We start from the raw sequence: 20,721 nt of genomic DNA on the forward strand, positions 1-20,721 counted from the left end.
AGGAAGCGGGTAATAAAGATTAATTCTATAGTAATAATGAGAGGGTGGTAGACATCGTAATTAGGCTTAATAAGCGATATAAACTGAAGGTTGTACAGGCCTATGCACCCACATGTAGTTATGATGACCAGGCAGTTGAAAGCTTCTACAAAGATGTAGAAACGGCAATGCGAAAAATAAAGCCACAGTATACTGTATTAATGGGCAACTTCAATGCCAAGGTAGGAAAAAAGCAGGCAGGAGACCAGGCAGTAGGTGACTATGGCATTGGCTACAGGAATAGCAGGGGGGAGTTACTAGTTGAGTTTGCAGAGCGCAATAACTTACGAATCATGAATACCTTCTTCAGCAAACGGAAGAACCGGAAATGGACATGGAAAAGTCCTAACGGAGAGACTAAAAATGAAATCGACTTCATAATGTGTCCAACCCCCGCCATTGTGCAGGATGTAGAGGCAATCGGGAAAGTGCGATGCAGTGACCACATAATGGTGAGGTCCCAAATTAGCCTAAATCTGAAGAAGGAACGCAACAGATTAGTAAGAAAGAAACCCATCAACGAATTAGCGGTGAGAGGGAGGGCAGAAGTGTTCAGGATCTCGCTACAGAAAAGCTATTCAGCTATAACTGAGGATGGCGACATTACCCTAGAGGCAAGGAACAATAATTTCAGAGATATCATTACTGAGTGCGCTGTAGAAGTAGGCGGTAGGATAGTTAGAGAGGATACCGGTAAGCTGTCTAAGGAGACGAAAGATTTGATTAAGAAACGCAAGAGTATGAAAGCTTCCAATCCAACAGGCCAGATCGAATTGGCCGAGATATCAAAGCTAATCAATAAGCGCAAGGTGGCTGATATAAGGAAGTATAGCATGGAGAAAATTGAGCATGCTGTAAAGAACGGTGGAAGCCTTAAAGCGGTAAAGAAGAAATTGGGCATAGCCAAAAACCAGATGTATGCGATAAGGGACAAAGCAGGCAACGTCATCACTAATATGGACAAGATAGTCAAAATAGCCGAGGAGTTCTATACAGATCTCTACAGTTGCCAAAGTAGTCAGGAGATTGGCGGTAGGGAAAAACAGTCAGACGTTCCACCAGTGACGAAGGACGAGGTCAAGAAAGCATTAGAAAACAAAAAGGGGGGGGGGGGGAATCGGCTGTAGAGGATCAGATAACAACAGATTTGCTGAAGGACGGGGGGGGGGGATATCGTGTTAGAAAAACTGGCAACCCTGTATACGCAGTGTCTGGTGTCAGCGACGGTACCTGAACCATAGAAAAATGCAAACACTATCCTCATTGATAAGAAAGGTGACTCTAATGACCTTAAAAATTACAGACGAATCAGCTTACTGTCTGTTACGTATAAGGTATTTACTAAGGTAATCGCTAATAGAATCAGGACAACCTTGAACTGCAATCAAGCAAAGGATCAAGCAGGTTTTCGGAAATGGTACTCTACTATCGATCATATCCATACCATCAATCAGGTGATAGAAAAATGCTTGGAATATAACCAGCCCTTATACATAGCATTCATTGATTACGAAAAAGCATTTGACTCAGTTGTAACCTCGTCGGTGATGCAGGCTTGCGAAATCAGAGGGTAGACGAGCCGTACGTGAAGGTGCTGGAAGATATATACAGTGGCTGCACAGCAACCATAGCTCTGCACAAAGAAAGTAACAAAATTCCCATAAAGAAAGGCGTTAGGCAAGGAGACACAATCTCCCCAGGACTATTCACAGCTTGCTTAGTAATCTGCGATGTGCTGCTGATATTGCCTTGCTAAGCAACTCGGAGAATGAACTGCAAATAATTATTGGTGACCTAGACAGTAAAAGTAGAAGGGTAGGCTTGAAAATCAATATGCAGAAGACTAAGGTAATGTTCAACAGCCTCAGGAAGGAACAGCAGTTTACATTAGGTAGCGAAGTACTGGAAGTAGTAGGCGAATATGGCGAAGTACAGGCAGTAACAGCAGATCCGGACCATGAAAAGGAAATAACAAGAAGAAAATGATTGGGATGGAGCGCATTTGGCAAGCACTCGCAGATTGTGACTAGCAGCTTATCGGTATCGCTAAAGAGGAAAGTATATAACAGTTGCATCTTACCTATACTCACCTATGGGGCTGAAACGTGGAGGCTAACCAAGAGAGTTCTACTTAAGTTGAGGACAACCCAGAGAGCTATGGAACGAAAAATGGTAGGGGTAATATTAGGAGATAGGAAGCGTGCAGAATGGTTCAGAGAAATAACTCAAGTTACCTACAATCTAGTGGAAATTAAGAAATGGGCATGGGCAGGACATGTAGTGCGAAGAGAGGATAACCGATGGTCGCTTAGGGTAACAAACTGGATTCCAAGGGAATGAAAGTCTAGCAGGGGGCGGCAGAAAGTTAGATGGGCTGATGAGGTTAAGAAGTTCGCTGGGGTCAAGTGGATGCAGCTAGCACAGAACCGGGTTAAGTGGAGAAATATGGGAGAGGCCTTCGCCCTGCAGTGGAAATCACTGCAGGGCGGAAATCACTATATATCGGGTATGCAGATATATAGATCTATAGTTGAAAACCTATATGCCATGCGGGCTAGATCTTTCTGTCAGGAATTGGGTAGATAAGGGATATCTGACCAGATGTGCCTTATATGGTACTCGAAAGCAGGAATTGGGCAGATCAGGTATATAGAACCAGATATGCCTCATCTGGTACTCCAAATCAGGAATTGGGCTGATATGCCTTATCTGGTCCAGATCTGTCCTAATATACAATATCTGCCCAATTCCTGATATACCTGGACTGGATTTTTTATAAGTTCATATATGGCATTTCCGTAAGGGTGGCTGCAGAGGAAATAAATAGCGAAGACGCTTAACACGTCATTTATTCTTCGTCGACGTTTCGACCGGGGTCCGGTCTTTCTCCAGACTCCTGGCTTAAATGCCGGACCCCGGCCGAAACGTCGACGAAGAATAAATTAAGTGTTAAGCATCTTTGCCATTTACGTATATAAAATGTATCTATGTATATATATATATATATGTATATATATATATATATATATATATATATATATATATATATATATATATATATATATATATATATATATTGTCATACAGCATAGCACGTCGACGGTTCATCGTCTTCTTCCGTCGATGTGCTATGGTACGTGGCATATACCGATATTTTACAGAAGCGTGACTTTGTGGTAGGGCATCCGCGTCTTATTTGCGATGTATCAGGTTCGATCGCTAGTGCCGCCGGGTACCCATCGGTTTTTCAATGGGTACAAGCTATTCCCAGCCCTGGGGCTAGGTTTTTATAGGGTTAACTGCTTGGGAAAGGGGTCATGGCCCAAATAGTTGCGCCGATGGGACCATGATTCGTTCTGCCATCGGACAACTGTAAGTCCGCCTCGCATGGCAGCAGCCCTTATGTGGCCCTGTTTTTTTCAGGCTTCCTTGCTTTTCTCGAACGCTCACCCTTTACAGGCCCTAGGGTTTGTTTGAAACTTACTGCCCCTCGAAGGGGCGCAGCAGGGTTAGCAGAGCCTCTTCCCTGTTTGTCCATACTATCTTTCTCAACATCTTTTGCTCTGTCTTCTTCGTCGGAGCGCTGCACAGGTCGAGGACAAAGGAAGATCAGCTGGTCAACGGCTGCGAGTTCGGCACGGGCACGAGCGTCCCAGCATCTTTCTCAACGTATTTTCTCCTGTTTTCTTCTATGTGTTGCCCTTCTTAAGGATTGCTGCATTTTCCCCCGAGACGGCCGTCGCCCCCCTGGGCGAGGGAGTGAGTGGTTCGCACGAGAGGGACATGGCTTCATCCAGGCAGCATGAGGGACTTCCGTTGTGGCTGAGCGACGACCACTTGCGGTCATGCGCGCGACTTTGTAGTTTAGTCACTGACGCGGTGGATGACAACGTAAGAGCCAGCGTAATGCGCCAATATTTTCTGGGCTAAACCACGTTTCCACAGAGGTCGTCAAAGCCACACATAAGTCTCCAGGTGCGTGAGAAACATGGCGATGCTGTCTGTCGTACCGAGCTTTGGAACGCTCTTGTGAAGCCAGAATCCGCAAACGGGCAAGACGGCAAGCTTTTTCGGCCCGCCAATGAGTTTCGGCGATGCAAGGTTTGTCATGGATGGAATCGGGAAGAATGGTGTCGAGAGAATACCGACGATCACGGGCATAGAGAAGAAAAAACAGGCTGTAGCCGGTCGTCTCATGTGTTGCAGTCTTGAAGGCAAACGTGATAAACGATAGTATGGTATCCCACTTCTTGTGGTCAGATACGATGTACATAGATAGCATGTTTGTGAGTGTGCGGTTTGTGCGCTCCGTCAATCCGTTGGTTTGTGGGTAATATGGTGTATGCCGAAAATGCGACGCACAGAAACGGAGAAGCTCTTCCACAACATCTGCCATAAACTGGCGACCTCGATCACTGGTGATCACTCGCAGAGGTCCATGGCGGAGGATCACAGAACGGAGCAAGAACAGGTATACGTGGTGAGCAGTGGCTGAAGGAAGAGCGGCCGTTTCGCAGTAGCGGGTGAGATAGTCGGCACAAACCATGATCCAACGATTTCCGTCGGATGACTTCGGGAAGGGACCCATAAGGGCGATTCTGCTTTTCTCAAATGCGCCACGTGGTGGAATCACAGGATGCAGCAGGCCCAGTGGCGTGGACCTAGGACGTTTGTGTCATTGGCACTCAGTGCAGCTCGCCACATATCATATCGCTTAGTCGTCTGGCGCATCTTTGGCCAATAAAACCGGTCGCGGGCACGATGGAGCGTTCGTGAAGGGCCCAGGTGACCTGAAGTGCGTCGCAAGCAGGAAGCATGAGCGATGGCTCTCAGGAACCACGAGTAGAAAATTCGTGCCGGTGCTGGAGTAAGCCGCTTTGTACGGACGGCCATCACAAAGACAAAAAGAGCTGGTAACTGTGGAATACCGCGCCGCCGCAAGGAGTGGCTCGAGGCTTATATCTCACTCTTGCGCAGTCTACAGAGCCGAGGCGTCGGAAAAACCAGGCATGACAGGCGATATAGTGATCGAAGTCGGCAGAGTCACATTCGGTCGTACGAAGGGGAAGACGTGAAAGGCAGTCTACATAGGCGTGCTTACGGCCACTCTTGTACGAAACAATGAAGTCGTACTCCTGCAGACGAAGGGCCCAGCGTGGCAGATGACCAGATGGACCACGAATGTTTACGAACCAACACAGGGCATGATGGACCGTCACAACCGTGAAATGGCGTCCACGTAGGTAGCAGCGAAATCGCTTAATAGCGAAAACTACAGCGACACACTCCTGTTCCGTATATGTATGTAGTGACGCTCTAGTTTGCATGCGCAATTACATGCTCACCTGTGTCCGAACGTTGTACACGGACCACGCCAACTCCAATCCCGCCTCAGTCATTGTGGACTTCAGTCGAAGCGAAAGGGTTGAAGTACCGTAATATTGGAGGTGACGTAAGCAGAAACTTCAGCTAGTGGAAAGCCGCGTCACAGTCTGAAGCCCATTTGAAAGGGACGTCCTTTTTGAGAAAAGACGGCAGAGGGCAGACTAGGTCGGTAAATCGCGGGATGAACCGTCTAAAGTAAGAGCGCAGGGCCAAAAAACCGCGGAGCTCCTTTTCAGTCTGTGGCCATTGAAATGCAGCAACTGCTGTAGTCTTTTGTGGATCGGGCAGAACGCCGTCGCGGCCGACGAGATGTCCAAGCAGCAGCTCTTGACGTTCGCCAAAACGGCACTTTTTTAGAATTCAAGTCAAGGCGAGCATTCTGCAGACAGTCTAAACCAATAGTGAGTCGCGTGTTATGTTCAGTAAATGACTGGCCAAAAATGACAACATCGTTTGAATAACACATGCAGATTTCCCGCGAAGTATCGTGTCCATAAATCTTTCAAATGTAGCCGGCGCATTACAGAGGCCGAAGGGCATCACATTAAATTAAAATAGGCCGTCCGGCGTAACAAATGCAGTTTTTCCTTGTCCGTATGGCCCATCGGAATCTGCCAATATTAATTTTATTTCATTTATATTTTCCCTTATAGGCCGGGGGGCATTACATAAGGGGGGAGCAAACTCGATATACAATGCGAACAAGAACAGGAAAACATTGAAACAACAAGAAAAGAAAACAGAAATAAGAGAACGAATGCATGGATTAAACGAAATAATATGAACAACAAAAATAACAATATACCATAAGTAAATGACGCCGAGAAGTTTATACAAATCTATGTGATATGCATGAAAAAAACGCTTTCATCGAACTGGTTAAACTTCCGCTGGTTGGTACGTCATCGCTGGCAACGTCAGCACAACCACAAACACATGCAAAAAACGTCAAGACAAGGTAAGCGCCATCTCCCCCGCGCGCTCACAATTCTGCCGACGTCATCAGCAATGTCTTCACGAAAGATGATCTTTATGTTTTTTCTGAATAATTTGCGATCAATGATACGATGGTGTTTGGCGGGGCGTTCAACAGCACTACTGCGCCCGGAAAAAATGAAGACTTTAGTGCTAAGGTTTGACATTTGATACATGCAATGCTATGATTATGGTTTAGGCGGCTAGACGTCCTGTGAGGGGAGCTGTAGCTTTGCGTTTCTCGTGTGGAGATGATAACAGAAGGATCGCAAATCAACCGGAGAGAAGTAGAACGCTCCGAAAAGGCAATCCGTGGGATCGTCGATGAACAGGAGAGCCTACACGTCATTTTAGTGATGTACTTGAGGCGACGGTATTCGATATAGAACCTACATGTTCCGTTCTTTTTTAACCAATATGACGTGAGCAGCCCAACCACTGCAGGGCTCCTGAATTACGCCGCTGTTCAACATGTCTTTACCTTGTTCTGTGATCACCTTGCGCTCTGACGGCGACATACGGTATGGCTTTTGGCGCATCGGATGACCAGATCCTGTGTGAATCATGTGGCGTGCGCGAGACAGCGGGAAAGGTTGCGAGTCATCGGATGGCGCAAAATCAAAGAATGACACGTGCTTGGACAAGATGTTCTTTCATATCTGTCGTTAGGAGGTGTTCAACGATGCACTGATCATAAGAAGAAGCTTCTGGTCAGCAGGTGAGTTAGTAGCGGGGTTGTCAAGGAAAGGAGTAACGAGAGTCACATAATTCAGGAGAGCTGCGCTACATGAAGATAGTTTCGAGCCCGCTTAACAAACAACCGGTTCCGGTGAGCAATTTATAGTCCACAGTCGCTAAGGCCATCTCATGCAAACCAAACAATGCAGCATTAACGCATTTTCTTTACGCACTGTAAATTAAAAGGCGCCACAGTAGCCTCGACGGAGTTCTTAATAGCACGGGAGCTGGACACCTGGGCGCACACTGCCAAATGTGGCGGTACGACGACTTCCTCACACACACAAAAAAATCGTCTTCATAATTTGGCGTCTCTTCCAAAAGTTCACGGGGAAGAGAAATAATAACCCTTAGCGCTCCCTTTCGACATTCAACTGTAGCGCCGCACATATGCACGAAGTCAATTCCCAAGATTACGTCGTGTGTGGATCGGGACAGTACTGCATACTCTGTCGGAAATACTGTGACCACCGAAGAAACTTGAACGCTGCGTACCCCACCCGGATACGATAACTCTCCACTCACTAAATAAAAAAATTAGCATTTTTGTCCCAAACATCACTTTGTTCTTCAAGAGGTTCTTAAAATCTAAACTCACTACAGAAACAGTAGCACCAGTGTCTACCAATGCCATCGTAGACAAATCGTCAACAAGCACATTAGCCTCATTATTTAACACGTATACATAGCCGGAGGAATAATAGGTTCTGCGCACGTTATCCAGTGACCTCACATCCAATGGCCGCGCTGGCCAGTTTTCCAGCAAAGCTGGCGGAGATAGGCGCCGTGATGACAGGAAACGGCGCAAACGAAATGAGAAAGGCGCTTTTACACTACAGTCACGCGCTGGAGAACGGCTGCTGAGCCCTTCGTTTTGCAAACGGCCCCTCCGACTAGGATGTTCTGGCCAATAGGTGTCTGTGTAAGACTGCATGGCAGGTCGAGTCGATGCCGTCGCAGTATTGTGCCGGAACGGCATGCGCCGACTGCAGTATAAAGAGAAATGTGACCCGCGACACCGCATCGGTAGGACACGAGAGTAGGCCGATCAAAAAGCGGCGCTTCATTGGACTCTTGCAAGGTATATAGGACATGAAGAATATTAAAATTTTAGCTCCTGCTCGACGTAGTGTTCCGGCGATAGACGCGGTGTACAATTGGTGTAGGACCGATCATCTATGCCCTGATGATAAGACGACTGCCGGTAAATCTGGTTGGGCCTTGGTCGCGGGGTGTCCAGGTCATCCTGGTAGGCGAAGTCGCTGTCATTGGTTTATGTACAGCTGGACGTTGGTGTGCACGTACGTGGATGGGCTGGAAATGCATATGCCTCATACGCGAAGCCAGAGGCGGGCAATGAGCTCACGTCGTGAAATCTCATCCCGAACAATTTCAAGAATGGCGCACAGGAAACTTTGCGATGTAGATTCTTCGACGCTGGCCACGGTAGTGACATTTGCCAGCCGCCCGAACTTCGGTGTAATGCGGCGTGTCTTGAGGGCCTCGAATGTCCGGCAGTGCCGAATATCGTTGGTAACCCAGCTCAAGTTGTCTTTGGCAATAAGGAAGTGGTAGACGTCTTCCGCAGTGCCCTTCAGCAGATGGCCTACCTTATCTTTCTCGGTCTTCCGGCTGTTGACGGTCTTGCATAATTTCAGTGCTGCCTCGATGTATTTGGTGCAAGTTTCACCTGCGATCTGAGTGTCTGCCTTGCCTGCCTCTTCTTTGCAGTGAGATCGCCGAAACATTCTCTGATAGCTTCTACAAAACACTCCCAATTGGACATAGAGTATTAGTGGTTCTCGTACCACATCACGGTGGTCTGCGTCAAGAATACATTCGCGAGCTTCGCCACTGAATCTCAGTGGCTGAAGCGGCTCACACGTTCAAAATGAGTCAGCCACTCACCAACATCTTCCCCTGCATGACCGGCAAAAAAACAAGGCACTCGAAACGGTAGCGTCGCGTTTGAGGCAGTGGGTGGAAAATCAGGTACATCACCAGGCGGCGACAGAATACTTCGCGTTGATGTTCGGGACTACTCAGTTGTCTGTTGTATTCTCCCAGGAACGGGAAGACCAGCGAGGCGACGACTCCGGCGAAGCTCCAGCGTTCGAGGATGCGTCGTGAAGCCACTCTAGCTAGCACCGCCGCCAAGTTGTTACGACGGTGCTAGAGAAAGTAAAAAAAAAAGGGGGGGGGGGGGAGGGGGCTAAAAGAGAAAGTGGAGAGGCGCCGAATGTTACATACGTGCCGTGCCTCCACGAAGACGACACTAAAAGCAAGGCAAGTCTCCCTCGAAGGAAGGCAGAAATTGAGCAACGATTCAGAAACACATTTAAAAAAAATTGACTCAAAAACAGACAACGCGAGCATGCATACCAGGACGGCCCGCTCCCCAGCAGTGCAGGTGTTCAAAAAATCGTTATGATAAGCGTTATGTGTTCTAGACAAAGTTGTTCCACCCCGCGACGCGCCAGCGATCGGAGCAAGGGCAGCGCGCCGCCACGGCGACGAAAGAGCCGTCGGCCAGACGGCTGTCCTGGCCTACGGCTCTTGCCATCCCTGCCTACATTAAGGACACAAATCATTTCCTCAGAGTCGTATCCAACCTCGAAATTCCGACGGAAGGCTCTTTAGTCATAATGGACGTAACATTATACACGAATATCCCCTATTCAGACAGCATACGCGCGGCAGTGGATGCATACCTAAGGATGGACCCCTCGGTAAACCTGGATGAGGAAATGCTCTCCACTATTCTTAGCCTGTGGCTCACAATAACTTCGAATTTGAGGGAGGGCACTACCTTCAAGTTAACGGTACGGCGAAGGGAACTAAGGCCGGCACCGGCCTATGCCAATATATTCGTGGCGGCCCTCGAGTAGCAATTCCTGGACACTCAGTCTCTGAAACCCCTCCTCTATAAACGTTTCCTTGACGATATTTTCTTCATTTGGCCCCACGACGAAGCCAGCGTGTTAACATTTATACAAACTTACAATTCATTTCACCCATCCATATCGTTCACCCACAGCTTTTTTAAATCCTTAATTAACTTCTTGGACGTTACAACACAGAGAAAGGGAATCTATCGACCGCCAGCAGTACCTACATTTTAAAAGCAGCCACCCACACCACTGTAAAACCAGCATACCCTACTCACAGGCCTATAGATTCCGACGGATTTGCTCTGAGCTAGCGGACTTTGACCGCCATGCGGAGCAACTAAAAACAAATTTCTGCAAAAGGAATACACCCCTCCATTGTTTATGATGCTATTGGGAAAACTCGAGGCTTAGACAGAAATGAAATAGTCAACTTTGAAAAAGCACAGCAGATCGACAGGTCAACAAACCTCGTTCTTACACATTCCTTAAAAATGCCACGGGTTAACAATATCCTAACGAAACATATCAATATAATCCAGCAAAGCAGTCCCTTGTCTTCCATTCTCAAACAGCCACCGAGAGAAGTGTATCGGCGCCCTAGAAACTTATAGGACATGTTAGTTAAATCTAACATGAGCGCCAATACTAACCCTAACCCCGGAGGTAAACCGTGCGGAAAACCACGCTGTAAAGTATGCAATCATGTGCAGGCGACAAATATTGTAAAAGGCAACTTCTCTGATTTCACCTTTAAGATTAAAGAATCCTTGAACTGCAACAGTGCCAAGGTGGTATACATGCTAAGCTGCGGTGTGTGCGGCATGGAATACATCAGCCAGACCGAAACACCATTCAGGTTTCGTTTCAATAACCACAAGGCCACCGTCCACACACTGCCAAATATCCCTTTTTCTAAGCACCTGTGCCTTCCTAACCATACTTTCGAAAACATTCGGGTCATTCTCCTTTAATCAGGCTTCCAAACAAGTCGGCAAAGAGAACAAAAAGAATCGCACTTCATACACAAATTTCATACTTTATCTCATACAAATTTCATGGAATTAATGAAACATTGGGCAACTTTGTCTTTCTCAAAACCCTACATAACTAATAGACGAGATATTCATCTCCCCACTCCTAAGAATTTCCTCCTTCTCACGCAAACTATACTGTTCGTTATTTGGCTCCTTGGCCTCCCCCCTCTAGCCGGTTTTCTATCCCGTAACCAACGCCTTCACTTAGGACACGCTCGCGGGAACCACTTGACGCGAATGGCCGGCTGCGGCATCGGGTTTCGGGAGAGCGCGTCTGCCCGACGGCGCTTTCGTCGCCGCGGCGGCGCACTGCCCTGGCTCCGATCGCTGGCGCGTCGTGGGGTGGAACAACTCCGTCTAGAACACATAACTCTTATCACAACGATTTTTTCAGCACTTGCACCGCAGGGGAGCGGGCCGTCCTGGTATCCATGCTCGCGTTGTCTAGTTTTGAGTTGTTGTTTTTTTATGTTATTCTGAACCTTTTCTCAATTACTGGCTTCCTTCGAAGGAGACTTGCTTATAGTGTCGTCTTCGTGGTAGCACGGCGCGTATGTAACATTCGTCGGCTCTCCACTTTCTCTTTTCGCCCCCTTTTCCCCCCTCTATTTTTTCACTTTCTCTTTCTCTCTCCGTCCTTGTTGCATTACCAGCCATTAATCAACGGGAGCTTTCTATCTGTTCAGTAATGTTCGTTTCTCCAAAGACAAAGCGAGAATTTCTTCTCCCTCTCCTAAAAGTGGCGTGATGTGCGGAATAATTCTCCGTTCTCAATTCTACCTTGAAGAAGGACGGTCCGAAACTGTTGGAATAAAATAGATAATCGGGAATGTTGTGCGACATCCTGTTTGAATTTAAATCTGGCCCATTAGTAATTAGAAAACCATGTCTATTTCCACTTCTATAGCTGCCAGCTTCAACACAACTCAACGATTGTCAATTCACTTGCCCAGAAGCACCATCCGCACAGCTATGATTGGTGACGAAATTCTCAAGCAGTGAGTTGAGGACAACCCAGAGGGCTCTGGAACGAAAAATGGTAGGGGTAACATTGAGATATGAAGCCTCCAATGTGGGTCAGAGAAATAACTCAAGTTACTGGCATTCTAGTGGAAATTAAGAAGACGAAATGGGAATGGGCAGGACATGTAGTGCGAAGAGAGGATAACCGGTGGTCGCTTAGGGTAACAAACTGGATTCGGAAAGCGTAGCGGGGGGCGACAGAAAGTTTGGTGCGCGGATGAGGCTTGTCCTTTATCACGCCTAGCATAGCGCAGTAGCTTCCTTTGATACATTTGATTGTCCTATATAGAGCTCTTGTGTTCCTCAATTGGCTGTTGGCCTCAACTGCTTGGCACTGTGTGTTCAGGAAGGCCTTCTTATCTCTCCTTGCTATTCTCTGAAAATCCGCATTGAGAACCTTGTATCTTTCTCTTTCACCCATAACTTTTCCATCCTCCTTTCCTCAGCTATTTGCAAAGCCTCTTCAGACAACCAGTTTGCTATCTTGTATATATTTTTCTTTTGAACTACCTTAGTAGCAACTTATTGTATTTTATTACGAACATCAACCCACAACTCTTCAGGCTCTCGCTCTTCTAGATCTAATTCTTGAAATCGATTCCTCCCTTCCACAGCATATTCTAATGGGATTTGATCCAGATCATACCTGAAAGGCCTTCTAGTTTTCTGCGTTTTCCTCAATCGAAGCTTAAATTTGGCAACAAGAAGCTGATGATCGGTGCCACAATCGGCCCCAGGCCTGGTTTTTACTGCTTGTATAGCGCTTCATCTCTGCCGGCAAAGCATGTAATCAATCTGGTTCCTGTACAGACCGTCCGGTGAAGTCCATGTGTAGAGGCGCCTCTTGTGCTGTTGAAAATGAGTATTCGCTATGGCCAGGCTGTCTTCTTGACAAAACTCTACTAGCCTCTGCCCAGCTTCAATTGACTCGCCAAGACCGAACTTGCCTGTAATTCCGGATATTTCTTCACTGCCCACCTAAGCATTCCAGTCTCCTATGAGAGAAAGGACTTGTGATGATAGAATGTGGTCTAAAAAGCATTGCAGGTCAGCATAAATTATCTCAACATTACTGATGAGAAGACAGGAGTCACTAAAGAATGCTTTGATGTTGGGAAAGGTTGAGGGTTACCGGAGAAGGGGTAGGCAGCTAACGCGATGGTTAGATTGCATCCTCGAGGCGCTGCAGATGAAGTTATGTGATGTTAGGAAGATAGTGACAGACCGTAAAGCGTGGCGTCACGAAGAGTAGGGTCACGAAGAATCGGACACGACTAAACGACTGAACTGAACTGAGTAGTGCAGTCTGTTGCGAAATGGTTCTATTTAAACGCATGCAGGTACGATGCTACAAATCTATGACACCGTGCCAGTAAAATAAAAATTTAACAGCAAAAAACATTTTGGAGACCCACATGCAATTTCGTAGCGAGCTGCCTGTATTCAAAGGAAATTACCTGAGATGAAAAAAAAAATCATTTTCTTTTTGTTGGCCGGCCGGCCGGTCGGTCGGTCGGTCGGTTGTTTGTGTTTGTTTGCGTTTGTTTGTTTGCTTGTTTGTGTTTATTTGTTTGTTTTTGTTTGTGTGTTTGTTTTTTTCGGTCGAGAGGGGAAGGGGTAGGACTGTAAAACGGAGGCGCTGCCTACATGCCTCGAAGGCTCGTTAGTCGACGCTGAATAAAGGTGGGCCTCAGCTCCCTGCATTCGACCAGAAAGTTTCAATCACTTCAAAATTTGGTGAAAGCCTTCTCCTGCATCTTCTCTGCATATTTTCCTTCACATGGAAGCCATTATTGCGGTCCAATTTTCAGACCTCCCTATTGCTATTTACCATGACCATGCGCCATCTCGGTAATGTTCACATACATCCAGTCCTATACGGCATGTCTACAACGGCAAACGGTAATCTTTGAAATATGGCGGTTACCTGACCGCTACGAACGTTGTTTAGGGCTGAGGCAAACCACTCCAAGTCTACGACATGCAACGTGTTCCGACTATCCGAGTTTTGTCTCGTCTAGAATCTCCTTACTGACCTTCTTAACAAATAAGTACACGTTTACCTGCATTTCTCTGATTATCCTCGCCATTATTGCACCGGCACACCTTCTCGTCCTGGTGCTACCAGAAAAGCACCCACCCTCCCACCCTCCCTCTTTCCTGAATTCGGGGGTTGCTTATCTTTACCACAGGGGTGCTCAACACCTCGCCTCCTTCGATCATAGCCTCTTTCCAGGATTTGCATTGTATCTCCTTCGCTATTGTTTATATCCTTCTTCAATGCTACCTGCGAATAGCGGTTCCTATTCAAGGCCTCCTGAGGGATTTTTTCTTCCCTTGTCAGAACTATGCAGGTCTCTTACACATGACCTGCGGTAGCCTATCCACCACTGTCGCTTAGTATAGAGAAGGTGGCCATGTTTTTTTTTTTTCTATTTTAGAAACTGTTTTCTAATTTTTTCATTTCCCCGCTCTTTCAAATTTTAGCCAGAACAGCAGCTTATGCTTGTTTATCATTCATCTTCAGGTAACAGCGCAAAAAACATGGACGGGACACAAGAGCAAGAACACACAACGAGCAACGCTCGTCGTGTGTTCTTGCTCTTGTGTCCCGTCCATGCTTTTTGCGCTTTTACCTGAAGATGAAAGTCAAATTTTAGCCGTTTTTTAGAGCGTCGCAGTGTGCCGCTCACCTAAGTTTTCTTCGTCCATATTGTTCATCCATGCAACGAGTAAGAAAAAACTGTATACAAAATCTTATCTTTCTGTCTTCTCAACAAAAAACAGGCCTTATCTTTTCCCATGCGGCAATGCCTCAAAGTTCTGACCAGTAACATATTTTCACTTTGCTATTTTATCTCTCTAGATCTGGCAGAAAAATGAATAGAATACTCAGTAACCCATGTAACGGATCAAAACGTGCTCACATCGATTCGACCTAAGATGTAATGACTCCTACCTCTGGTAGAAGTACCTAATTATCACTAACGACACCCTTGCTTAAGTGCTTCTTTGAATAGTTTCCAAAAACTTACCTTCAAGTTTCTCAAGCTCGAATCACGAATAAACCATAGACATGCTAGCCATCGGGCCTAGCAACCTCGCTGCTAGACAGAATATACATTATCCTCAAATATCTGCTCCTGAATAAACCGTAGTAAAGGAGAGAACTAATCTACATGACACTGAACCGTACATCCTCCTGCCTTCAGTTCATATGGCGTCTGCTATATCAGTATGCCTATTTATGTTTTTCTAATTCCTTTTCTGGCTGAAGAAATATGTAAGTGGTTATTTATTAGCATAATACCAGTAGAAATATGTTTGCCGCTCCTGTTTCTGCTATCTCAACTCCTTAGGTAGCTGAACTGGTGTAGCGGAAATAAAGAGAAAGAGGAGAGAAATGGGAAAGAAATCAAACAGGTAAGCGAGAAAGAAAAAATGACAGTACAAAAATAAATTAGCGTATAAAAATATACTGTGAACTGAGTAACAGCAGCTGAAGGAAATAAAAATAATATTTCTTGCTTGCTTTTCTGTAAGCCTTCACTTTTTCCAGTAGGTTGCGACTATATGAAGAGGAGAGGTTACGCCTAGACCTATGAACGCTAGGTCCCCTGTTAATATTGTACGTGAAGAGGTGAAACTCTTCAAGTGGCTTCTGCATTTGTTGAGATCAGTGTAGAAGTCCTTAACGCGTCGAAAAGGCAGCCCCGATAAATAACACCACAAGACCCATTGTGCTTTCCCGTGAGCGTGTCTAACACAAATGTTTGACTAGGCTGCAACCTGTCCCTCGTACACCTTAAACTGCATGAAGTGTTGCTACAAAGTGATGTCCACAAAGTGATGGAAACAAAGTGATGGCCAGAAAGTGATGGCTACAAAGTGATGGCTTTGTTAATACTGGCGCGGCGCGTAATGACGTAATCTGGAGACCAGTGTCTTTACGTTTCTCATAATAACCGCTGAGCCAAACCTTTGGTTGAAAGCACAAAGGCTCGCAGGCAAGGAGTGAGTTCAGCCTCGTTTAATACATGGGAGGGCTTATTAGATACAGGCCTATGTGCAGAACAAGCGCTACGACGATTTTCACCCCAAATATATAAAATAGCGCAAGCCCGGCCTATAGTCAGGTTGTGCTTACTTGGAATGCATCCGCTTTCGGCGTTCCCAATCGGTGACTTCCTAGCGATGATCACCAGAGCTGGGAAAACAGCTGAGGCGCAATGGGCATGGCTGGCTGGTCTACACTTTTACTGCTCAAGAATGTCTGGCTTGTCAACAAAGATTACGTTCGGGGCATAAACTGTCGTTTTCACTGTAGCATGCGACACCTTTCTATGTTTCCAGCTAGGCATTTTAACTCAACTGCCATATGTCCCATTTCATAGTAGAAGCGTCACTGTTACCATTCTTTGGCTGTGACAATCCCGGTAGCGCATCTCCCTGTCAAAATAAACAAATCATGCTTAGCTCCAGCGTACGAAGGTGTTTTAGACAGCAGAGAAAATGCAACTGAAAGACTACAATTGTTTTAGAAGAAATCTATTTCTTTGAAAAAAAAAAATGAACTGTGCTCTGCCGCGCACGAAATTGGATGGGATTAAATAAAGCACGGTAGAATTTTAGGCTTGCCTGCAAAGAATTCGGTTCAGATAATTGGCAAAAACTTATTTGTACTCCGTCGTTATGTTTTCTCTACATCCGCTATTTGACGTTTATTCTGGCTGTCTATACGTCACTCAGGATGGCGTATACTTTGGTTTAACAACGCAAAAAATTGACTACTAAAACGTATGTGGAATCATTTCGGCTAGTCTGTTAGTTTCAGATTGGAAAGCAATGACTACCAAGTAAGAGAATTTATGCAAATTAAGTGCTCTAGCGTCTCGGACAACATTACGGGAAGGACCTCGTTTGAATAGAGCCGTGTCAGGATGGCCATCAGAGCGCCTAAATTTTGATGTCCAAGTTCGAGCAACACTCCTGCTTCCCCTTAAGCGTATGACACGACAGCGTTAATGGCTGCGGCTGCCATTGCAATGCACCGTTTACGTGCATGCGCACCACTGCTCGCTTCTATAATTGATTGCTTAATATGTGCCTCTGTTATCTCAGTCTAACTAATTAGCATATAGTCGTAAGGTAGTCACAAAGTGTGGAAGCCTGAGGACCGATAAAAATCCCTGCTTTAACCAATCTCCTAGAACGTGCCTGCATGGCCTAGGGTTAGTGTGACTGTCTCAGAACCTAAGGTTGCCGTGGTGATTGCAAACGACCATCCTATAGACCAACACCGTGTTTACAAACAAAGGGGGCGCTCGCGGCGTCGCAGCCGCCTGGGGGTGAAAAATAGGCTTAGCGCCCGTAGGAATACATGGAACCGAAATATTTCTAAGGAGTTTTCTCATTTCACAGGGCACCTGTGATGTCGTTATTCAGTACAAAGCAACTATGAGCATCCTAAAACAGATCATCAAAGTATGAAATCTCATTAACGAGGCGAAGTATTTTTAAAATACCGCGAAACGTATGGGGGTGCAAGTTGGGAGGGTGACCCGTAGAAATACATGTAAACACAAAGTACCGGAACATTTTTCTCATTTCACAGAGCATCAGAAGTGGTGGCCGGTCGTTAAACGTTGACCAGCGCTTTGAAGAAGTGTGTGATAAAGTAGGGTGCGTCATTACGGAGGCAGTCTACTTTTAAAACTCCCCGAATAGCCTGTGTTATGAATCCAGACACCGCCGAAAGGCAAGCTGGGTGTAGCGAATCGCGCAGTTTTGCTTACAGTCTGATATGCTGCCGCATAGTGTAAATGTCGCTCCAGTGATACGTGCTAGACAGAATTACATTTAAAAAGCAGTTGTCAAACCCCATACGACAATATGAACCGAACGAGATTCGCGCATTGCAGCAGTCGACAGCGTATCAGGCGATACCCACCGCGGCCGCCTCCAGCTCCGGAGCGTCTGCTAGCGACAGCGCCGGTGGCGCATTGCCGTCTGCAACTGTGCGCGGTCAGTTTATCGTGTTGTGAACTGTCCCGCAAGTCGTCAGACTTGCAGTACTTGCAAGGGAATGTAGTGTGCCATGCAACATGATGTCAGGGCGTGATACAAGACGTTCACCAAAAAATGAGAGGGGTTCAACGCTGCTGTACCGAGTAAATTGTTGCGGTAAGTTGTGTTTACATGTGTTTCTATGGGTCGCCCTCCCAACTCGCACCCGCATACGTTTCGCGGCGTTTTAAAAATACTTCGCCTCGTTAAGGAGATTTGGTACTATCATGATCTGTTCTAAGATGTCCATGGTTGCTCTGTACCGAATAACAACATCACAAATGACCCTGGAAATTAGAAAACTGCTTTGGAATATTTCGCTTCCATGTATTTCTATGGGCTCTAAGCCTATTTTTCACCCCCAGTCGGACCACACTGGCGATAGAAGAGCCACCGCTTCGCGCTTACGTCACAGATCGGTGTTGGTCTATAGGTTGCAGCTCCTGCCAACTCATGGGGTCTCGCGATGACGTACAACCGGCCGAAATATCAGTGCCCTACCATGTCAGATGTCATATGCCGAAGCACGCTGGCGATTTCTCGCTTACAACGCTGGCAACTCCAGATTTCTTTGAGATAGGAACATATAAAGCTACCGTGTATGTGTGCCGTGCAAGATGGCAGCTCCTGCCAACATATTCGCAGGTGGCTTCAGACAGACATGCGTGTCGCTCCCACTTAATAGATTAGAGCCGTCCGACCACAACCAATAATACCAGGTCTTTCAGGGAAGGTGATCACTATTTTTTTTTTTAAATAGGGCGATTGAGGTAAAGAGAAGCTTTTTGCGCGACATTATTATCAGTGTTGGCCTATGTCAAACGAAACAGGCGCATCATGTGAATTAGTAAAGTTTTTAATTAAATTATGACAGTTAACATGTTTTAACCAATGCCGATAGGCGCCTTCTTGCAATTAGTGATTTCTAGCCGTCCGTTAGTAACCATATTGTCACGGGCAAATTGTCTTAGAATTTCGAAAAAGTAATTACCGTCGCCGCTGTGGCTCAACTAATTAGGGCCATTTCTCGCACCATTCGAAAACCGCGCAGCGGCGGCCGAGCAAAAAGCAACGTCAATCAATTCGCGTCACTTTGTCACGTGGTTTGCACTGTCCCGGTCAGGCTGTAACGCCGTGACAATGCCCGCGTCTGCTGGCGCTGCGCCGTTGAAAAGTGATAAGATGCTCCGACTGCACCCGGAGCGAGCATATGCTTTGCTGATGCATGGTGAAGGTGATAAAGGAACCCAATCTCAGGTTTCGGAGCGCGACAGTAGTCTTCCAACGTGATGCTAGGCTACCTCGATGTTACGTGACGCTAGAGCCTGCCTACCCTGGGGGCGAGCAGTCGAAGCCACTGGGGAGAGACACTGCAGGACTGAATACAGCGGCGCGCACGCGCCGCTGCATTCAGTTCGGCTAGAGCACTGTCATAACCTAAAGAAGATCGAAGGACGCGTGAACTTCAGAGTGGTATAGGGAACCTGCACTGGCTAGGCGGCGCTGCATTTGCTCCGCAGCGCGCCTAAAAAATGTTGCTGTTAGCCGCTTGGTTTGCGATAAATGGCCGAGCATATTCATCACTGTTATAGATACGTATGTGACAGATAACGTCTTTGCCTAGACGCTCTTCATGTAGCCCAGTTATCTCACACGCCATGCGAAGCTTCGACAGAGCGTGCAATCTGATCTTTGTAAGCTCATGCAGGTGTCCTGAAAACGCCCTACGAAAGCGCCTTAAAAGTATTTGCTGTTCTCGCTAGGGTATGTGTACGGCGCGGCGATGGACACAGCAAACTTCACTGCAGGCTGCCTAGGCTTAGCTCCCGTCAAGCTTTCGAAGCTCTGCAAGGACTCCTGCCCCGGCAAGAAAGCCAAGCCGTAATAAATCATCAAACACGTCAACAGATTTGTAGCCTGCTCTGAAGGCGTTGTCTACAATATTCCGCTAAATTGTGGCGCATGATATATAGACCAAACCGGAAGCGTCTGAGTGAACACCACAGGAAGTTGAGGCAATCAGCAATTGATGGCAATGTTTTCAAGCACTGCAGGTCTTGCACTTGCAGAGCGCTACTCAACAAATGCTCTATCTTTTACAGGCACCGTGACCAGCTAACCCGTAAAATAGTAGAAGCACAGGAACTAATAACAGCAGAGAAAAAAATGTGTCAGTGTTGTTTCGAGATTCATTACGAAGAAAGAACTAAGTTTCTTGGCTTAACGTGATGGGCCTCGAGGTAACAGTCGCATTAGGGGTTAGCTGCCTTTCGTACTATAGTTCTATAGGGCTCGTTGCTCACAGGTTCAAATCTTTGTCTCTGCTTTGTCTTTATTGCCTGTTTTCGGTTTTATTTGACAACGGTGGTTTTAAATGTCAATGTCCACCTTTCGCCTTGTTATTGTTGGCGGTTCACTTCTCGCTGTCTGGCATCATTCTTGTCGGGGTGCTCTGGCGTATCTCTGCCGTGTGTTTGTTGCCTGTTTGGCTTTTGGTTTTATCTACACGCTGAATTAGACAGCTGTTTTTAAATTCATTGTTCACGTTTTGCCGCGTTATTGTTGGCGTT

The 20,721-nt window shown here is 46.5% G+C and overlaps 1 pseudogene; it reads left to right on the forward strand.

Annotated features, from left to right (window-relative positions):
- Positions 1–419: 419 nt before the first annotated feature.
- Positions 420–9,267, forward strand: LOC146209803 (uncharacterized; annotated as a pseudogene).
- The last annotated feature ends 11,454 nt before the right edge of the window (positions 9,268–20,721 follow it).

This window comes from Amblyomma maculatum, chromosome 1, assembly GCF_055883805.1.
Source record: "Amblyomma maculatum isolate TAMU_Amacu chromosome 1, ASM5588380v1, whole genome shotgun sequence".
Classification (NCBI taxonomy): domain Eukaryota; kingdom Metazoa; phylum Arthropoda; class Arachnida; order Ixodida; family Ixodidae; genus Amblyomma; species Amblyomma maculatum.